The sequence below is a fragment of the Buteo buteo genome, chromosome Z, assembly GCF_964188355.1.
Source record: "Buteo buteo chromosome Z, bButBut1.hap1.1, whole genome shotgun sequence".
In the NCBI taxonomy this organism is placed as follows: Eukaryota; Metazoa; Chordata; class Aves; order Accipitriformes; family Accipitridae; genus Buteo; species Buteo buteo.
The window spans coordinates 16,479,366-16,498,596 of record NC_134204.1 but is presented as its reverse complement, the minus strand read 5'-3'; the positions used below and the strand labels follow the sequence as shown (position 1 = coordinate 16,498,596).

Here is a 19,231-nt window from a genome sequence, read left to right as displayed (position 1 = left end):
TAAGCGCATGCACATTTTTTTCTTGTCTACACTAACTCTGTCAGCTCCCTCCTCTTGCTCTCTGCCCTACCACTCCTCTCTTCCTCTCCTTCAGGCTTTCTTCTGACCTTCCACTACCTTCTGCCTCTCCTTTCCCACTACAAATGTGTTCAGTATTTCTCCTCTTACAAAGTCCTCTGCCCTCTCAGCCCAGAACTATCATGAGTCTTTCCACAATTTCCACCTCAAATTCATCAAACACAGGGCTTTCACTCAGTGGAGGTCTCATCCTCCAGTTTGGGTTCCTGACTCTGAAGGATGGATCTTTTACCCCTCAACAAAGTTTCTCAAGATCTGGTTTTGGACAAAACTCAGAATCTGGATTCCACCCTCAGTCTCCTTTGCTCGCTCTTCAGACTGCACTCACAAAATCTTGTTTTCTATGACTGCTTCCATGCAGCTTCTCACTTCTCCGGTCACAGTGCTCCCTCCTTCCCCCTTACCTTTCAGAAATCTCACGCAGAAACACCAGCTTCACTGATATGTAAAATCCTCTGGCTGAGGATGCTTCTCCTACCTCTTACTCCAAACCCATCTCTCTTGTCACACTGAAAAATACAGTTTGGGTTAAGTTGAAAATAATTGTTAATTCAAATTGAAATTCACAGAACTCACAGAACTGAGATGCAAAAATGTCTGCAAAAAGCTTTTTTGTCTTCCCCTGAACTTAGTACCCACTCAAATGTTATACAAAAAAGACAATGTTATGTTTAAGTACATGTTTTATATTTAAAATTTGACCTAAATCTCATTTTAAAAGGTTAAAGGACAGCTGAAAGTGAAAGACAACATTTAAAGACCAAAGGAAATTTAAATTAATCACCCCCCCTTGGTAGATGTATTCAAACAATTCAGATTTTTTTTTAAAGAAAATTCTTGCCAGAAAATAAATTACTTGAACAGCTCTTGAAGATACACAAAGCAGAAAGTTAGAGTTCATAAGCCACTGATCTCATTTTTAGGAAAAGACTTCATAAAGCTGGAGCACTTATGTAGTATTTTTTTTTTTATTACCATGTCAACACAAAAGAATGCCAAGGCAAATTTGCTTGGCATCATATTAGAGACACTATCAATTTGAAAAGTCTCTATCTGAAATAAAGGGTTCTTTATTGAAAGTCACTTTGTTACTTTTATTTGATGCCAAAATAACAGTAAGTCAGGGCAATCGGAAGGGATTTCACCACCACTACTTATACTTTGATGAAGCACAAACAGCTACTGCTTTTAAATATTAGCCTTCTCCACACTAAGAACAAAATCACACTGGCTTCTGATTAATCAAAACATATCACTTACTGTACTGTTTACTGAACTGAGTTATAGCTTCTTTGGAAGCTATTGCTAAATATGCATTTATGAATATAAAATTGCAATTGGCTTGTTTTCATTATAATTTACCCTAAGAATGACTGCTGTATTTTTTTCCTCCGAGATTAACATGTTTCCATGCCATGTACTTAGGCAGATGTAAATTTCTGTACAGAGTACCATTTTAATATGGATTTTATTTTTAAAAATCTTTAATCTTTTTTTTTCTGTTAAGAAAAGAAGAGTGAATACAGCACAAAGTAGAGTCAGTGTAGCATGGTAGGCAGAAACAAGAGAGTAGGAACCCGAGAACATTTCACGTATTTGCAACATATGTAGACACTGGCATCTCAGAAATCCCAACTCTCATACATACACATCAAGGCCATATGATGTGTTTGAGTAGTACAAATGTCACAGGAAGGATCAGGGCAGAGTTAAGCATTAGGAATGTCTTATAACTGGCAAGAGACACTAACCCAAATACCACGAGCTTCAGCTGCAGGAATAGTGATTTTGACGTTACTCATATAAGCTTCCCTCATTTTTAGATAGGGAAAACAATGTAGTAGCGCTATAAGTTGAGCCAGAAATTCAGCCACTTAACAGCTAAATTATTCCTTTTTCTTAGCTCAGAACTCATTAATAAAGAACCAATTATCTTCTGGTGTCACTTTGTTAAACACCCCAGGAAGAAATGAGCCCCAAGAGCAGGGTGAAGCCCCCAAAGTCACTGTAGAGCAAGTGCAGAGTATCTACAAAAGGAACAGGGCTTCCAGGAAAGAGCCTGTGCCTTAGTCCTATGGATCACAACAACATGGATAACGCCTAAAGACTTAAAATGAAAAGTTTGAAAATGGAAGGTATTAAGACTTCATTTTTAAATTAACACTTATTTCCCTCTACATTCTGCTTGAAGTCTTTAGAATGTGACACTTTCCCCTCCTGATTCTCTGAAGTGTTTATACAGGTAGCTCTGGGGTCCTGTTCTGCCCACTGATAACAGTACATACATGCACTTACACAAGGGCAGAGAATACATGAGTTAAGGTATGCTGGAGTTGGATTCTTCTTTTTAAAGGTGAAAAGGAGAAATGTCTCTCGTACAGCAAAGAACAGCACATATAAAATACTCTTCTTGTTTCCAGTGCCGAGTAGCTAATTATGCATATGTCTAACATATGCACAGCTCCTAACATGGAAAACCGCCAGTGCCCTCTTATCCAGCAGTTATATGAAGAGGTGGACTCAGTTCTTAGCTACCAATTTGTGCAGTAAGAAGCACTATGATCCCAAAGATACTGCTATATTCAGGCATGTTCCTTCCTCCCACTCTTACTCCCCTGGAGCGCCAAGAGTAATGGTCTGTAAAGCACCACCGCAGTCTATTAGACAGATAGCTGCATGTTGTTCTCCGTTAGATCACTGGACGGAGAATGGGGGATTTGTAATGAAAAGCTGAAAGCTCTATTTCCCACAATGCCCTCGCACGATTTACAACAATCATGATAATTTAAAACTGCCAACCGCAGACCAGAGTGCTTGACTACTATTGTTTTAGCAGCACAATCAAATTACCCATTTTGGGCTTTTACAATTAACTTGTTACATGCATATGTTATCACTTCCTAAACAGTAGTATTACCAGATGGAGAAATTCAGCAGGGAATAGCAACAGGAACAATATTCTGAATATAATTCCTAATCTGAGCCCCAGTGAGAAGTCCTTTATCATAATACGTATTTAATGCAGAAATACAGTTTTAGAAACTTTTATGGCAATCCATTCTTTCCCATTCCAGTCCTAGAAGAGAAACAAAGGAAGCTGTCTTTAAAAATAAACATATAAAATTCCCGAATGCTAAGATAATTGCACAGATTTTGAAGTAAGCCCTCGGGCCATTAAAAACTTTAATTAATACTCCAAACTACAAAGACACCTACTGCCAAAGCTAACACCAGCCAGATACCTGCTTCTTTCCCAAGTTAGGATCGTGAATTGTGGCAAGATCCCTTTTTAAGCATGTGTGATGAATCAGCCAGAATTGTAAAAGGTCATTCTTTTCTTACACTTATCTTACGTTCACTTTTGTGGAGAGATTTGTCAGCAACATTAATAAGTTAATTCCACATGACTGACATGCAGCTGTGAAGCATACAGAGCATCATGATAAACATCACTTTACTCCTGTGCACTGTGGTATTACACACAGCAAGAGGGATGCAGAAGAAAGCTTTCTTATACATCACCTTGAGGAAAAAAAACATGAATCACACCAAGTGGGCATCCTAGCAGTATTTTCTCTGTAAAATAACTATGAAGAAAAAAGCAGGGTCACCTGGCACTTTTGCTAAGCAATTTAGATGTTTAATGAACCACAGATTTAAGAATTTCAGTGAAGAAAGTTGATGGTTCAGAGAAAGCAGATTCCTTCCTATCTAAGTGAGGGGAACCCTAAAATGGCATCACAACACCAGCAGGCATTGGCCATGTTTACACACTGTCCTGCACAGCTGTGGGTGAAAAGTGAGCTGAGTATTGTATGTAGATGCTCCCTCACTGCTCAAATCCTGCCTTCACAATCAGGTTTGTTTTACTGTGGTTCTGACCCTGGAGAGACACCAACTCTTCAGGGGTATATTTGCTACTTGTTTACTCTGGACTTGAGATTTCATACAGCCATCCTTGCGGCTTGCTCTTGTTACTCCCATGTTACATCTGCCTAAAGCATTAAGGGGACAGCCCAGACCACCAATCCTCATGCAACTGCAGTTGCAGAAACGTGTCTTGCAGTAAAATTAAGATTTTGCAAACAGTATCACTATTAGCTACCCCTTAAATGCAGCAGCAACTGTATTTCTTGAAAATTTGCCTTCTAATCAAATAAAGTATGAGCACTCAAGAGCAGTTATCTCACTGCCATGAGAAGTTACCAACACCCGGATGAAAAGTACCAGCCTCTTCAACCACTCCCCAGTGCTGATGGCTGTGTGAACACAGGAGTCTGCTTCACTACAAAAATTATATAGGTACTTGAAATCACCACTATCGCAAACACAGTGCTCATTTAAAGAGTACTGCTATCTTTCAAAGCATCAACAGATACTGAATTTGGCTTTAACTGTATGAGAAGCTCAAAAGAGTTAGGCTACATGAGAGGGCAAATGCATTGTGACCAGATCGCTAGTCAGTTGAAGTTATAATGGACATACAACATGGTACAAACCTAGCTGGCTTTGCTACAACAGTCTTCAAGTGAAGAATGAAGAATTCAAGTTTGAATGTATAAATACTTAAGTAGTTTACATAAATGTCAAGTTTAAATAAACCAAGTCAATATCAGAAAAGAAGAACAATACTTCCACCATTCAGAGAAAGATATAATGATGAAGGTAAGCTTTGCCTTTTCTTAACAGAAGATGAACATACCCCTTGTACTTCTGCTTCAGGGAAGAAACGTGAAGATGGCCACTTGGCATGGGTGCACATGGCTTTTCTTTCCCTTACTGCGAATGAGTTCAACTGCTTATAAAATCTACTATAACCATGGAAATAAAAGTTCAAACTTAGAAGCTATCAGAATTGGCATGTAGTAAAATACATTTAAAACAGTCTGATAAATTACAGAATAAAATCGTTCTACATTAAAAAACCCCCAAACAATACAGACTGACAATTTAGCATGGTTATTGACAACATTTACCTGAGTATCAGGAGTGGTGAGCATCTTACCAGAAATACATTTCAAACCCCAAATGCTCCTTCGCCTGCAGTAGTGTAGCACACTGGCTATTCACCTGAGCAGACATCAGCTCATCTACAGACTGGATCTGCTGTGTCACACTGAACCATCAGTCCCCTCACCCGTGCCTCGCTCTTCTCCTGTGTCTACTCTGTCTTGCCTGTCCTGAGTGTGCCGAGGTTTGCTATCCCTGACAGTGAACACGGCAGCTGTAAAAAATACACATCAAAAACATAACATGAAGACCTCTGGGTTACATTTCACTAGCCCTTGCTTTGAAGGGCGTCAGACTGTGTTGCTGTAATTCCAGACTCAAAAAAAAAAAACCACCAAAAAAACAAAACAAAAAAGCCAACAATCTGCATGGCCATGAAAAACATCCCTAGTTACATAGCACTATTAATCCAAACTCTTCTGCACAGGCATAGCATCCTCTAGGACTTGTCAGCAAAAGCACAGACAGAAAATTATGTACTGTAAGCAAATTAGATACTATGAATGAGCGCAAATATTACATTACATTTCTGCATTCATAGATGTTTAAGCAATTGTACCACTGTACTGAACTTTCAGTGAGGCTGAAATAATCTATTATCCCATTGTTGAAAGAATTAACCACTGTCCCCTTATTTAGAAAGTGGCATTTGTTTTTCTGGTTTTGAAAAAAGTGGAAGGCTGCAGCTACTCGCCACAATGGCTTAAGATAAAGCAGAGGTGTGAATTTCCATTAGTTTAAGATGAACAGGATCAGGCCATAAAGTGTGTGAATTGAGTTGGTCTTTTCTTGTTCTTCTATGTCTGTCATATGCTTATTTTATTCTGACTGAGAATATCATGGATCCACAGTCTCCTTAGACAGTGTTTAGCTAAAAATAAGAGTATACGAGATTAAAGAGGAGAACGTCTCACAATCGTATGCATTTTACAACTTAGGTGCAACTCAAGAGCCTAACAAATAATAAACAAACATTTTTAGGCTTCTGGAGACAAAGGTTTTGTGCCCACAGAACTATCAGTGGTTTTCTAGAGCAACACTTGCAGTTCTTTGGCTTGTTATTTCTAGCCCAAATACTGAAGAACCTCCTTGTGTTTATTCTTTGCTGAGATCATGTATTTCAGGTATTTCAAAAGCATATGAAAAGCATTCCACAGATGCAAATTATTATCCTTTGGTTTAATATCAGCCACAATTATTTTCAGGTGTATTCTCTTCCCTCAAAAAATCATGGTATTTCAATATTGTACTAATACGAATCAGTTTCTTTAACTTAGTCCCTTCCATTTAGGCCATTCTGCTTTGAAAGCGAATACTTGCTAGTTGCCAGCTTTAGAAACGAAACACTACTTAACAGAAAATTGCAAATTAATTTGCAATTCAGCAGAGCTAAACAAAGACAAAAAACCCTGTTTCTATTTAATGGAGAATTGTTCTTTAAGTGTGGATCTTCAGTATGAATACACTCAAAGCTTGCATATTGTATATTTACCTTCTGTGCAACTTGAACTTGCTTACTGAAAGGCAGAGATCTATCACTATCTATAGAGATTGGGCTTGTGGTAAGCAAATAGCTCCAACAAGAACTGCATGATTTCTTTATTATTGCTCCATCCTCCAAATCACTTAGGAGCAAATTTCGTAGTTGCACCACCTGTGCCAGGGCACAGTGATTTCTCATCTCTCTGGACTGCGCTGGGGGACAGGTTCTGGCAGCCCTGGACAGTACGTGGAGGTAGCACTTGTATCAGGTGCCAGAGGAGGCATTTATCAGCTTCTACAGCAAGTGGCCTACACACAGCATATAAGGATACAAGCCCCAGCAAGGTTTGTGCACAATTTTCCAAGGAGTTTTGGTAGATCTGCTCCAAAAAGTTGACTGATTTCAGACATTTTCCCACTGTAAACTCACGCTGCTGAATACAGCTCACACTTAATGCGGCCATGATGTTTTAAGGAGCATCCTGTTAAGTTCAACATATGTCAAAGGTTTTTTCACACAAATGCTATGTGTGCATGTTCTATTAGTAGGAGTAGTAAATGATACATATTCATAAAAGCAATTATAGTCCCAAAAGCTCACGTACTGAAATCCTGGGCTATTAGAGCCAAGAATGGAGATTTTTAGTTTGGATGCTATTTTATTTTTAACATAAGTTAGACCGCCACAGATATTCCAAGGAAGCTGCTATGTATTTACAAACTTTCAAATCCAGTTATGATCTATAACTCTAGATGTAAGTACTGCCCAGTGACACAGTGCTGGTAATCAAAAGCTAAGTGATGCAAGCACTAGGTATCTTAATTTGAACACGTTACTGCATTGAGTGCTAAGACTACAGCGCAGCACCAAAGTGTGCAAATGATTCAAAGCATCTCATTATTAAATATGAGGTTCTGGGAAAGCAGACCTTGGTAAGACTGAATTGTAACATTTAAAGATTAATTATGTTACTGAGAAAGATTTCCTAGTGGTTTGATACCACCAGAAACCAATTATACAATATAAAAAGCACAAGAAAAGAAAAATAAAAACCTTGGGTGACGTCTCTATGGGAAAGCCATTAAAACCAGGAGTTTTGTGTAGTTACAAAATTGTTGTACAACATCTTTCTTACTTACAAAACTGCAGGCAAGTTTCTAGGTTACCACAAAAAGGGAACTTTGTGGATCATAATCACATTCTTTACAAGTCCTATGTAAATGGAAATAATTTGTAAAAGCACACTGAGCTATGCCTTAGTGTTACAGAAAAATACATTGAGTGCAAGTTATTGGAGATTGCTGTAAAAGTAATCTAGGCAGAATTTTATAAACTTAGAATTTTTAACTCGATCAAGAGGAAGAGTGTAGATGGGATCACAGAATTGCAAAAACAGGGTGAAAATTAGGTGAAATTAGGTATCACGTGAAAATGCCTAAACAATCACAACATGCTATAACAGAAGCCAACGCCGCCCTCTTTAACAGCTCCCTCATTAGTCTAACCCTAATATTAAGTACATGAGCAAGCCAAATCAAGAAGCCACACAGATGATTCTGCAGTACACCTGAAATAACACTATTTAGCTGTGGCTCACCTCCAGGTTTAGTTAAGACCAAAAAATTTTAAAAAGCAAATTACACCTCAACAGAAGGAAAAAAAAAAATAAAAAAAATCTTATTTCTTGCAGGTGATCAGTGGATTCACTGAGTTAAATAAATTCAACATAGACATTGGCAGTATATAGAAAAAGCTGATTTTCTTTTGATGCCTTCTTACAGATACCAGGAAATCAAGAACTCTCAAGTACAACTACTCACTGTCAAGTTGTCAGTGGAAATCCATAGATGCTCCTATTTAATCTGCTTAACTTCAAAATTTGTAAAGTGAAGGGCCATGGTAGTCAATCTGATTTTTTTAAATTTAGCAAAAAAAATTTCACAGGGACAACTGGATCCAGGTTTCATGTGGAGAAAGTTCTTATAGCAAAACTTTGAAAAACAATGAAAGATATTTAAATAAAAGGGAGGGTCACACACAGAATTAATAAGAATATTAGGCAAGTGTACTCCAATTACCTAGTTTCTAAATATAAACCCCCATTCCTTCAGTGTACTCTCTGACATTATTCATCAGGTGACATCAGCAGTACAAATTGGCACCTCTACTCCCACACATCTCCACTCCAGGTCCTTGCCCAATAGATTAAACCACAGGTAATGATTCAGGAAAGATGTAGAGGAAAAAAGATCTTCATTATTAAATGGTGTGCATTGTCAAGTGGACTATCCATACAGAAATCCACGTCGGAGCTGCTGCAAGAAAGCCCCCATCACACAGCACATCAGCAGCAGTGAGAGCTTTCCCCGTCCTTCCAGGCTTTCTCACTGTTACTCGCTTTCTTTAAGGACTGAGACAGGCAACCTCAAAAGTCACAAAATGTAGCAGAAAAATTGCTTTGTAAAAGAAATAGAAACTAAAACGCCATTCTCTGCTATTCAAACTAGATCTCCACTGAGTCAAGACTTCCCTCCTCTTCAAAATCCTTGGCTGATTTGGCCTTAGCATCCAACCGGACATTCCTTCCTCCATCACTGGGATTCATGATGATTGCTGCTTTTCACTCAAAACGTCAGAGGACTGTTCCAGGTCTTGACGACTGGCTTGCTGAAGCCATGCTGACCTCCATATAGAAAGGCGCAGGAGGAGCAAAAGGACTAGCATCACATCTCCCCATCTGGGCTGGGTCTAAACCAAGGCTGGGTCTAAACTAAACAGTGCACAAGGAGTGCTCCCAGGCACATTGTCCCTGGAAGAGCGTTTATCCAGTTCCCATGAAGTCTGATTATCTCTGGAGCTAAACTGTTACGAGGATCCCTGGTGGACCCCTGGCTTGGGTCGAGTACCATAGTTAAAACCAATTCTTAAGCACGATTTAAGAACACAACATTTTGATAGTAAAGAGGTGGGCCATTCTGTACCAGCTGGTCCCAGTGCCGGGAACAGTCCCAGGCACACTTAAGGTACCAATATGTAGCTCCCAGGCAGCCATTTCCACCCGCTGGAGACACCAATCTCAGAGGGATGCTGCAAGGCCATTTCTAAGGGGCTGTGGTAAAACAGCAGGAATGCTGCAGCTGTGCCTTCCTTCTTCCAGCCCTTGTCCCCAAAAACCCTGCGGCTCCCCAAAATACAACATCCAAGGAGGTTCCCATGGAGAAAGGACAAAAGGATGAAAACCAAGAGCTAGTGTTGCGCGAAAGCACTTGTTGAAAATATTCCTGGCACGGCAGGATGCACGATCAGACAATACTGCCTGGCCTTGCTTAACATGTCAAGAGGGGATCCTAGTGAAGTGATGGGGAATTGCAGTGTGGAAGACACAAAAGTAATTTCTAACATTTTGAGAAAAATGCAAATTTCTCTACCAGTTTTGGATACTGTCTATCCCACTAGCTGTCAAGCCATTTTCAGAAGTGCAGTCTCATTAATAAACAGAAACTATTAACAAAGACCAAAACTGTGAAGGTCCATAAGAGGGCATGGTGGGAACAACAGACAACAGAATATGCAGAATGCAAAATTTTGAGAATGAAAAAAATTACAGGCCTTTTAACAGTCTATAAAATCCCTAAGTTCAAAACTCTGTTTACCATTACTATTGGATGTTCAAAACAGCTTTATCATTTTCTATTATATCTGAAGTACTTTTCTGTAAAGGAGAGGATCTTTTATGAATCACATTTCTCACCAAACATATTACAGACTAATATATTAGTCTGTAACAAGAGCTGGGAAAGAAATGCTTAATAATTGTTATTATTTATATGGAGCAATGGTAAAATAAAAGTCCATTGTGTAATATATTCTGCTGGTTTTATGACTATATATGTGTCGTGGTTTAAGCCCAGACAGTAACAAAGCACAACACAGCCGCTTGCTCACTCCCCCACCACATGGCCACAGTGGGATGAGAAGAAAATATAAAGAAAAGCTCCTGGGTTGAGATAGGGACTGGGAGGGATCACTCACCACTTATGGTCATGGGCAAAAGACAGGCTCACCTTGGGGAAGAAACAAAATCAATTTAATTTACTACCAATCAAATCAAAACAAGGAAGCCGAGAAGTAAAACCAAACCTTGGAACACCTTCCTCCCACCTCTCCCTCCTTCCCGCCTCAACACCACTCTCGATCCTCTCTCCCTCCTCCCCCTGGCAGCGCAGGGGAACAGGGGGTGGGGGTTGGGGTCAGTTCATCACACATTGCCTCTGCCGCTCCTTCCTCCTCAGGGGCAGGACTCCTCACACTCTTCCCCTGCTCCGGTGTGGGGTCCCTCCTCCCACAGGAGACAGGCCTTCACAAACTTCTCCAATGTAAGTCCTTTCCACGGGCTGCAGTCTTTCAGTCACAGGCTGTTCCAGCACGGGCTCTCTCACAGAGTCACGGCCATCTTGGGGACATCCCCCTGCTCTGGCGCAGGGTCCTCCCTGGGCTGCAGGTGGGCATCTGCTCCCCCGCTCCCCTCCATGGGCTGGGGGGGGACAGCCTGACGTCTCACCACGGGCTGCAGGGGCATCCACCTCCTCCCCCGCTCCTCCTCCCCTCCTTCCTCACTGACCTCGGTATCTGCAGAGGGGTTCCTCTCACACCCCAGCCTCCTCTTCCTCTCACACCCCAGTCTCCTGTTCCTCTCACACCCCAGTCTCCTCCCCCGCTGGAGGTTTCCCCTCTCAACTCTGTTCTCCCAGAGGCGCTACCACCGTCACTGGTGGGTTCGGCCTGGGCCAGAGTCGGGTCCGACTTGGAGCCGGGGGAGCTTCCAGCAGCTTCTCACAGGAGACACCCCTGCGGCCCCTGCCCTGCTACCAAAAAAACCCCGCCACACAAACCCATAACAATATGCCAGGACAAGACTTCTATACTACACTGACATTTAATTTTTAATGGACCGGCTGCAGGCTGAATTATTTTATTTCACTCCTTGTCCCTTAGAACATTTACAACTGCAGCATCTCTCCTTTGGTTGGATTCGTCACTTGAAAAGCATATGTTGAGCCATACATTTTGAACCACTCTAATTCCGTGTCCATTTCAGATCCATGACTGACAGATTACTCCAACTAGCTGATAAACTTGTAACAAAAGATTCAGAGTACAATTGTTCTACCAAAATAAAGCTGGGATATGCGGAGTGAATAAGGGCACAAACGATCCCTTCTTAAGGGGACACATTAAAAACAGAACCTAGTTCACTGTAACTGTTACTCAAACTTAAGTTACCCCAACTAAAATATCCTGCTAAATTATATAGCTGTTCTTCATATTTTTCTGTAGTGTATTTGTGTCCTTTGTTGGTGTAGTGCTACACAAAACTGTGCCATACATACTAAAAATGAGACTAAAATGCAATCAGAAGCACAAAGCAAACAACCCCAGCAATATAAAGAGAATAATAATTACTTATTAATTAAATCTTTACTAAGAATCCTCAGTTAAGTCTTTTTCACACATTCTTTTAGGGACTGCCATTTTTCAGGTAATTTGTAACAAATCTTATCTTCCACTGAGCATTCATACAGTGTCTAGTGCAAGTCGTATAAAATGGTAACTACATCACTTTAGAAGTAAAAATAGACAAAGGGAAAACAAAAAGAGGTATCCCTTCAAAAGCTGATTACTTTCCAACCATTAAGTAATTCACCACTAAGAATCCAACTACTGAAATATATGCAAAGGGAGACAGGGAACAGAAAAACATGAGGAGAACATCACAACTGGATGATTTATGTCTAACATTATCCATTCACTGATAATGGCAATCAAATCAAACCTCTGACTTCTAAGAGAATACTAAAAGTAAGTAGGATCAAAGCACAACTCCCATCCCTTTTGTAGACAGCAGCAGAGCTGGCTAAGGTCTGTACCATGGTACAAGGCTTCATTACTTGATATCTGTACAGCGCTGTGCAAATATACAGTACTAATGACTCTGAGAACAATAGAGGGGAATGCCATCTCAGCCTTGCAACTAAACCCCATTTTCTGCACAGGTAAATAAACAATAATTAGTTTATGAAGAACTGATGATACACAGTTAGGCGAATTGTGTCTCTATTTCTGGGCAGCCTTTGGTCAACCTGGATAGAAAATTACATTTATTTAATATCCATATAACTGTAATTCCTGGGGCCATAAGCACATGTAAAATCAAACCCACCAAATGCTTTACAAATAAAAAGACAGGCAAGAGTTTTGAGACTTTAATCTCACACAGTCCATCAAATAAATTTAAAAAAATCAGAAAATTGAGGCCAAATTAATGCCTTTTTTTTTTTTTTAAACTGATTGCAGCAATCAATAAATAAGTTTCAAAGAACTCTTTTAGTAAAGGCCAGGCCTAGCCAGCAGGTATTACATTAACTGTCATTATCAATTAGGACTTGCTGGGAACAAACCTTATTTACAAAGCAACAGTTCTGGGAATCCACTCGTGTGTTAAAAGAACCTCCATATTGCTCTAGAGCGATGTTAGCAAAGCTAAGTGCTGCTTCATTAAGTGCAGTGCACACATTTCTTAATGGAGAGCAACTCTTACAGTCTGAAGGAGTTCATCCTCACCACCTAGTGTGGGATATACACACTCATGTTGGCAATTTCAGTAATGAGACAAAACACTGTTTGTTCATTTTTCTTCTTTTTTTTTATTTAAAAAAATGCAGGCTATCATAAATAAAGAATCAGTGTAAACTAGACATACATCCTTCACAGTTACTAAACTTTGTTTAAATGTAGCAAAGGAAGGAAGGAGGTTAAAAACTGCCAAATATTTCACCTTCTGAGAGCTATCTCACATCCTCAATCCTATTCAGACAGGCATCGATCACTCCACAGTTTACAATGGAAATAGCCAAACATGGGAAAGAAAAGAGGACAAATATTTCTGATGAGTCATTTTTCTCTTTCTCAATAACTTCTTCCCCTCCCTTCTCCAAATGCCTCTTCCAGTAGATACAAACATCAGAAACACATTAAGTCAGCTGTACTTTTCAAAAGGTTGTCTTGTGATATTTTGATGATTACAAAGCATGCAAGTTACACAAACACAGAAATATCACTGCATCACTGTAGCTGCATTCAACAAAAACCTACACAGGGAGCCTATCAGCTACCAATGCTGACAGTCTGCACAGTAAGAAACCAAACCTCTGTTTTGGGTAATCGGGACATTAAGGATTTGGGGTTGGGTCCAACAATATGAGCCACAGGTAACAAGGAGATAAATGGCACCATTCCCTGTGAGAGGAGAAGGGTCTGGAATGCTGTTAGCACTTGCACTAAGAATGGAAAAAACATGCAAATTAATCTATCAGTCTCTTCAAGGAGGAAAACATCTTAGGCAGTACAATTAAAAAGGCAAAAACCCCTCCACTGCAATCGATCAAACATAATTATCTCCCTTTTTAACAGAGGCCATTTATCACCACCCTGAAGGTACCTATAAATTGCAAAGGGCAAAACTGTTTTCCAGCTCAGTGTTCGTATCTCTCCCAGTGATAAGTGGCATTGAGAGTTGAATGGTTTAACTGTTGATTAAAGAAACAGTAGAAAGAACAGAGGGCAAGATGATTTAATCACTTTTAAAAGCAGCTTAACTCTGAAACGCTCTCAAATTCATGTACTTTGGTAAGGTTTGGGTAACGTCCAATTAATCAGGAGCACACTATTTCTTCTGAAATAACAGTTTAACTGAGATAATTCCAGCAAGCAAACACAACTGCTTATTTTAACAAGAAAACTCATTTTTTATATACAAACAAGTATGACTCAGTCCTACACAGTAGTTTTACTACTAAGAACTTCCTGTCCCTTCCCTGCACTTGAAACAGGCTATCCAACATTTCCATGCTAAAACATGCCTTGTTGCTCTCCCTCAGCACTGCCCAGACATGAAACAAGCCCTTTTCAGAAAGATGCATGCCTTCTCACCCTGAACCAGTGATTTTAACAGTGGCTTACGGTTAGAAATCTCACTGCATGATTGGGACCCAAGTAGTGTCCACATAGAGAGAGCAACTAATATGCAACATGTATATCTGTAAATCAGTTTGCTCACAGGTTGAGAAAGAAGCTGTAAAGAAAGATGCTGTTTCTACTTTCTTCGCTTTAAGCAGCTGAGGCATTCATACACCAAAAACAGTGAATGGGATTGTATTAAGAAGTTACTTAACTTGCCAAGCTTACCACAGGTATTCAACATTCATGAGTTTGGCTTAAAACTGTGCTTAAAAATAAGCTTTCTTATTTCATAGAAACATGGAATGGTTTGGGTTGGAAGGAACCTTAAAGACCATCTAGTTCCAACCCCCCTGCAATGAGCAGGGACACCTTCCACTAGACCATTTTGCTCAAAGACCCATCCAACCTGGCCTGGAACACTTCCAGGGATGGGGCAGCCACAGCTTCTCTGGGCAACCTGTTCCAGTGTCTCACTACTCTCACAGTGAAGAATTTCTTCCTTACATCTAATGTAAATCTACCCTTTTTCAGTTTAAAGCCATTACCTCCTGTCCTATCGCAACAGGCTCTTGTAAAAACTCCCTCTCTGGCTTTCCTGTAGGCCCCCGTTAGGTACTGGAAGGCTGCTGTAAGGTCCCCCTGGAGCCTTCTCCTCTCCAGGCTGAACAACCCCAACTCTCTCAGCCTGTCCTCATAGGAGACATGCTCCAGCCCTCTGATCATCTTTGTGGCTATCCTGCGGACTCGCTCCAACAGGTCCATGTCCTTATGTTGGAGGCCCCAGAGCTGAATGCAGTACTTTCTTCTGGGGCCTCAGTCTTTAGGATTCACGTTTGCAAAATCCTGTAGGCAACAGGGAATGCTATAAACTTCCATTAAAAAACAATAGAAAGGCATAGTGCACCTGTTCAAAAGTTAAATGCTTTCAGGCATTTTATTGCACCATGTGTAAGATCAAATCACTAGCAAGGTCCTAAATAGACATGGAGGTATACAGGGAGTAAACCACACAGAATGAACGTTGCTATATGTATTCACCTATTTTCATTATCAAGAAATAAGCAGGACTAACCAGAAAAGGGAGGTTACACACCCAATCAGCCATTTTTTAAACATTACTGAACTTCTCAATATTCAAGTGTATGGTGTCCTTTTTAAAAATCAACCCCTCTATTACAATCAATTAGCTGCAGCAGAAGCTCACACTCATCATCTTTCAAAAAGACACCAGGCTTCCTTTGATTAGTTTGAACATAAAGAGTAACATTGCTTTTGTATACACTCTTCCCTCCTGCCTGGTTTGCAAATTTTTAATTAAATATAAATATCATTAACTTTCTCCATGTGATTCATTTAGCAGGTTAAAAAGTTCATTTGAATATACACTACTCATCTAAGTAGCCCATGGTGTGGAGTAATTATAAGCGAAGCTGACACAGTGAAAATGGAAAGCAAATTGATTAATGCTGTACAAAGAAAAAACATTATTCCACAATACTGAACAGCCCCACCTTCAAAGTCTCTGTAAACTAATCCTTATTATCCAGCACTGCCTTCTGCCCTTCCCATCCCTCCAAAGCCAAGAAAATAACTATTAAAAGATAAAATAATCCAGCACCTGGATTGGGAACCCAGCGAAAACAAAGCAGCAGGCTGTTCAATGGGAGCTCACCTTTCAGTACATGTGCAGTCAAGGTCAACTTAAAGGAAGAAAGAAGCTGTGATGTCCAAGAGAAAGAGACAGGCTGGAGGACAGAAGGCAAGCTCTGTCAAGGAGAGTGGGTGAAGGTCAGGAGATCACTCCTGGCAAGCACTGCCTGCCACAGCCCCTTCCCACTTGTCCAACAGGCAGAAACTTCCAAGCTGAACCCCGTACCCACGTCCTACCTGCTAACCTCCCTCTCTAGGTATGCACCCCATCCATTCATTGTCTCTGGTAATTCAAATACTCCCAGCTGCAGTGCTAAAAAATCAGTAATGTGCAAAACGTCCACTATGTATCCCACCAAGCGCTCTCACAGCAAAAGAGAACAATTAGCCTCAGCACTATTTGGAAACTGTGCTCACGTTCGATTTTCCAGGAATGAGCCCTCTGACAGAAAAGGGAACAAACAAGAAAATGTGTACAGGGATCATCCCAAACTTTAAGGGCAAAACTGTGCCGAGTGAGAGCAACAGCCCTGTGTACCCAAAGGTCAACAACCAGATTCCAAGTATTTTGGAATATGAACTCAGTATTACTTTGGTTAACAAAGTTTACAAACCTGAATTGATGCCAGAGACAGAGAACATTTTCATTTTGCAATAAACCTCTGGGAGAGCAAAAGCTCTTGGAAGGGCTCACCCTCTAGCTGACAAAAAAAAAAAAAAAAAAAACCAACCAAAAACCAGTCTGCCAGCTTCAGAGCTGTATTTGCAAAGTTTTATAAGTAGCTGTTAGGGCCAAAGGGGAAATGATACTGTCAGAAGCTTAGTTTGGCCACCACAGTTATCGCCTTAATCCATGAAAAAAGCAGTGCCAGGATCTTTACTAACCAAAAACCAAACATGACTTTGAGCATTTACTCTGACAAAGGACAGTGCCAGCAGCAGGGGACCAGTGTCACACTAACGCAGCTGTGGGACTGCTCCAGATCCACAGCAAAACCCATTATGCCCACCCCTAACCTGGACATAAAGATGGACTTTATGTATTTCACTGAAGCATTCTTCAGTCTGAAGCTTCTTCTAACACACGTTTATTTTGGGCAGTGTTTAAACAAAAACCACACACACACACTTGCAAAAAACCCCAAACAAAATAGTGATTACGTCTAGGGATTTCCCATGATTCAAGACAGTTTTCTCATTGCTTTATTACAAGATTAAATGTCAGTGTCATATTCTACCACTGACCAATGTAAGGAGAACAGGCTAAGCAGCAGGTTTTTTTTTAAAAAGAAAGAAAAAAACTGAAGAGGTGTCACGGTAAACCACGAACTGAATCTGAGTCAATGACAAAATGCCATTGTCTCACAGCACCAGGAATTCTGTGGCACATTAACGGGAGCAGCACATGCAAGAGGGGTGATTAGTTGCCCCGCTCCTGGATGCTACCAAACACCGCTTTCCCTTTGGGCTGCTCCTCCTTTCCCTTTCCAATGCTGCTGCCAAACCAAGGAGTGCAGAGAAGGTGGCAATGACGATATGAAGCTCAGAAAACCCAGTCAGTGGAGAAATATTTAGAGGGTGGCATTTGGCTTACAGAAGAATCGCAAGACACTTGGGGGAGCAGGAGGAGGGGGGGAGGCGAGCACAAAGCCTTGCAGCCTGGAGAGGCTGTTGCGGAGGAAGCAGCAGTCAGTGTCTCACTATCACGAGCCATCACTGTACTATCATGAGTACCAACTGCGGCGAAGGGGTCTTTTTAATAACGTTCCAGCTAGGTAATTAAGAAAAGCTAAACAACCCTGCAGTGCTGCAGAGCCTCCGCAGACCCTGTGGAGCTCACTCAGCAGTGCTCTGGGGCTCCCCTGTCCCATCCACACGTGGGGTGACAGCCTTCCCATACCTGCTGCAAACTCTTCAAGGACAGGGAGGTGTCTGCTCAGCGCCTACCACAGCACCAGCAGCAGCAGCATTATGTCTACTGTAATCCTTATCTGAGATTATTACCTTGCACAGTCAATACCTGGCATCAGCAAATGATCACTTAGTAAAATTCCATCTGTTTCAAGGCATTGTAATGTCTTCGTGAACATCATAAAACCACTGGCCTCTCTATAAAAGAAAACTGACAGCAGTTAGCCTAACAGCAAAAACCAGTTCAGTAACGGAACCTTTTGGTGTGACGAAAAAAAATTCAGTTTGCTCCGTTCATATTGATATGTAATTCTATAGGAAGACTGAGACTTTTATTTCTAGTCAATTTGTACTGTTTTATGTAATACAAAATAAAAAGTATTTTAATTTATTTGAATACACTTGAAAATATTTGAACTTATTATTTGAATTTATTCAAAATTACTTTCGTTTAGCTGTTTTCAACTCATTAAAATCATGCTTCAGACTGATAATTTGATTTTTATTTAAAATGTGTTTAACCAGGCCAGCATTTATGAGTTATACAGTCCCAGCTACTTCTAAGAAATGAAGCTCTGAATTAGTCTAATTCAACCCAAAATTACTAACTGGCTAGGTTTCTTGAAAACATTGTTTTTCCAGAAAAATTACTAACTTATTTCATCCAGTCAGAGGCAAGCTTATAATGAAAAACTTCATTGCACAGAAGAGACTAATTATCTTCACTCTAAATTAAATATTCAAGGATTCCTCCACTGTCCTATCTCATCATGCTATATTCAAAATTCCCTTAAAACCTCAGATTTCAGAAAAATATTTCTACAGCTATTTTAGTAAGGCACAGAGGCAACTAGTATTGGGGAGTGTCACATTTCAGCAGACATATGGCCAACAAAAGACATATTAAAAGCACAAGTAATCAGCACACAGCGCAGCCATATATGGCTGTATTTGTTTTGTTCGGCACTGTAAATCATCCTGCCATTCCTCAACGCCACCTGCCAGTGCTCCGGGGCAGGTATCTTCACATTTGTTTAGCATAGTTGACTGAATTGCAAACTATGGCTGTGAAACTGTATT

At 40.4% G+C, this 19,231-nt stretch overlaps 1 protein-coding gene across 4 annotated transcripts in view; it reads right to left on the bottom strand.

Annotated features, from left to right (window-relative positions):
• Positions 1-19,231, bottom strand: part of GHR (growth hormone receptor) — a 132,550-nt gene that overhangs the window by 97,176 nt on the left and 16,143 nt on the right. The window lies entirely within an intron of this gene.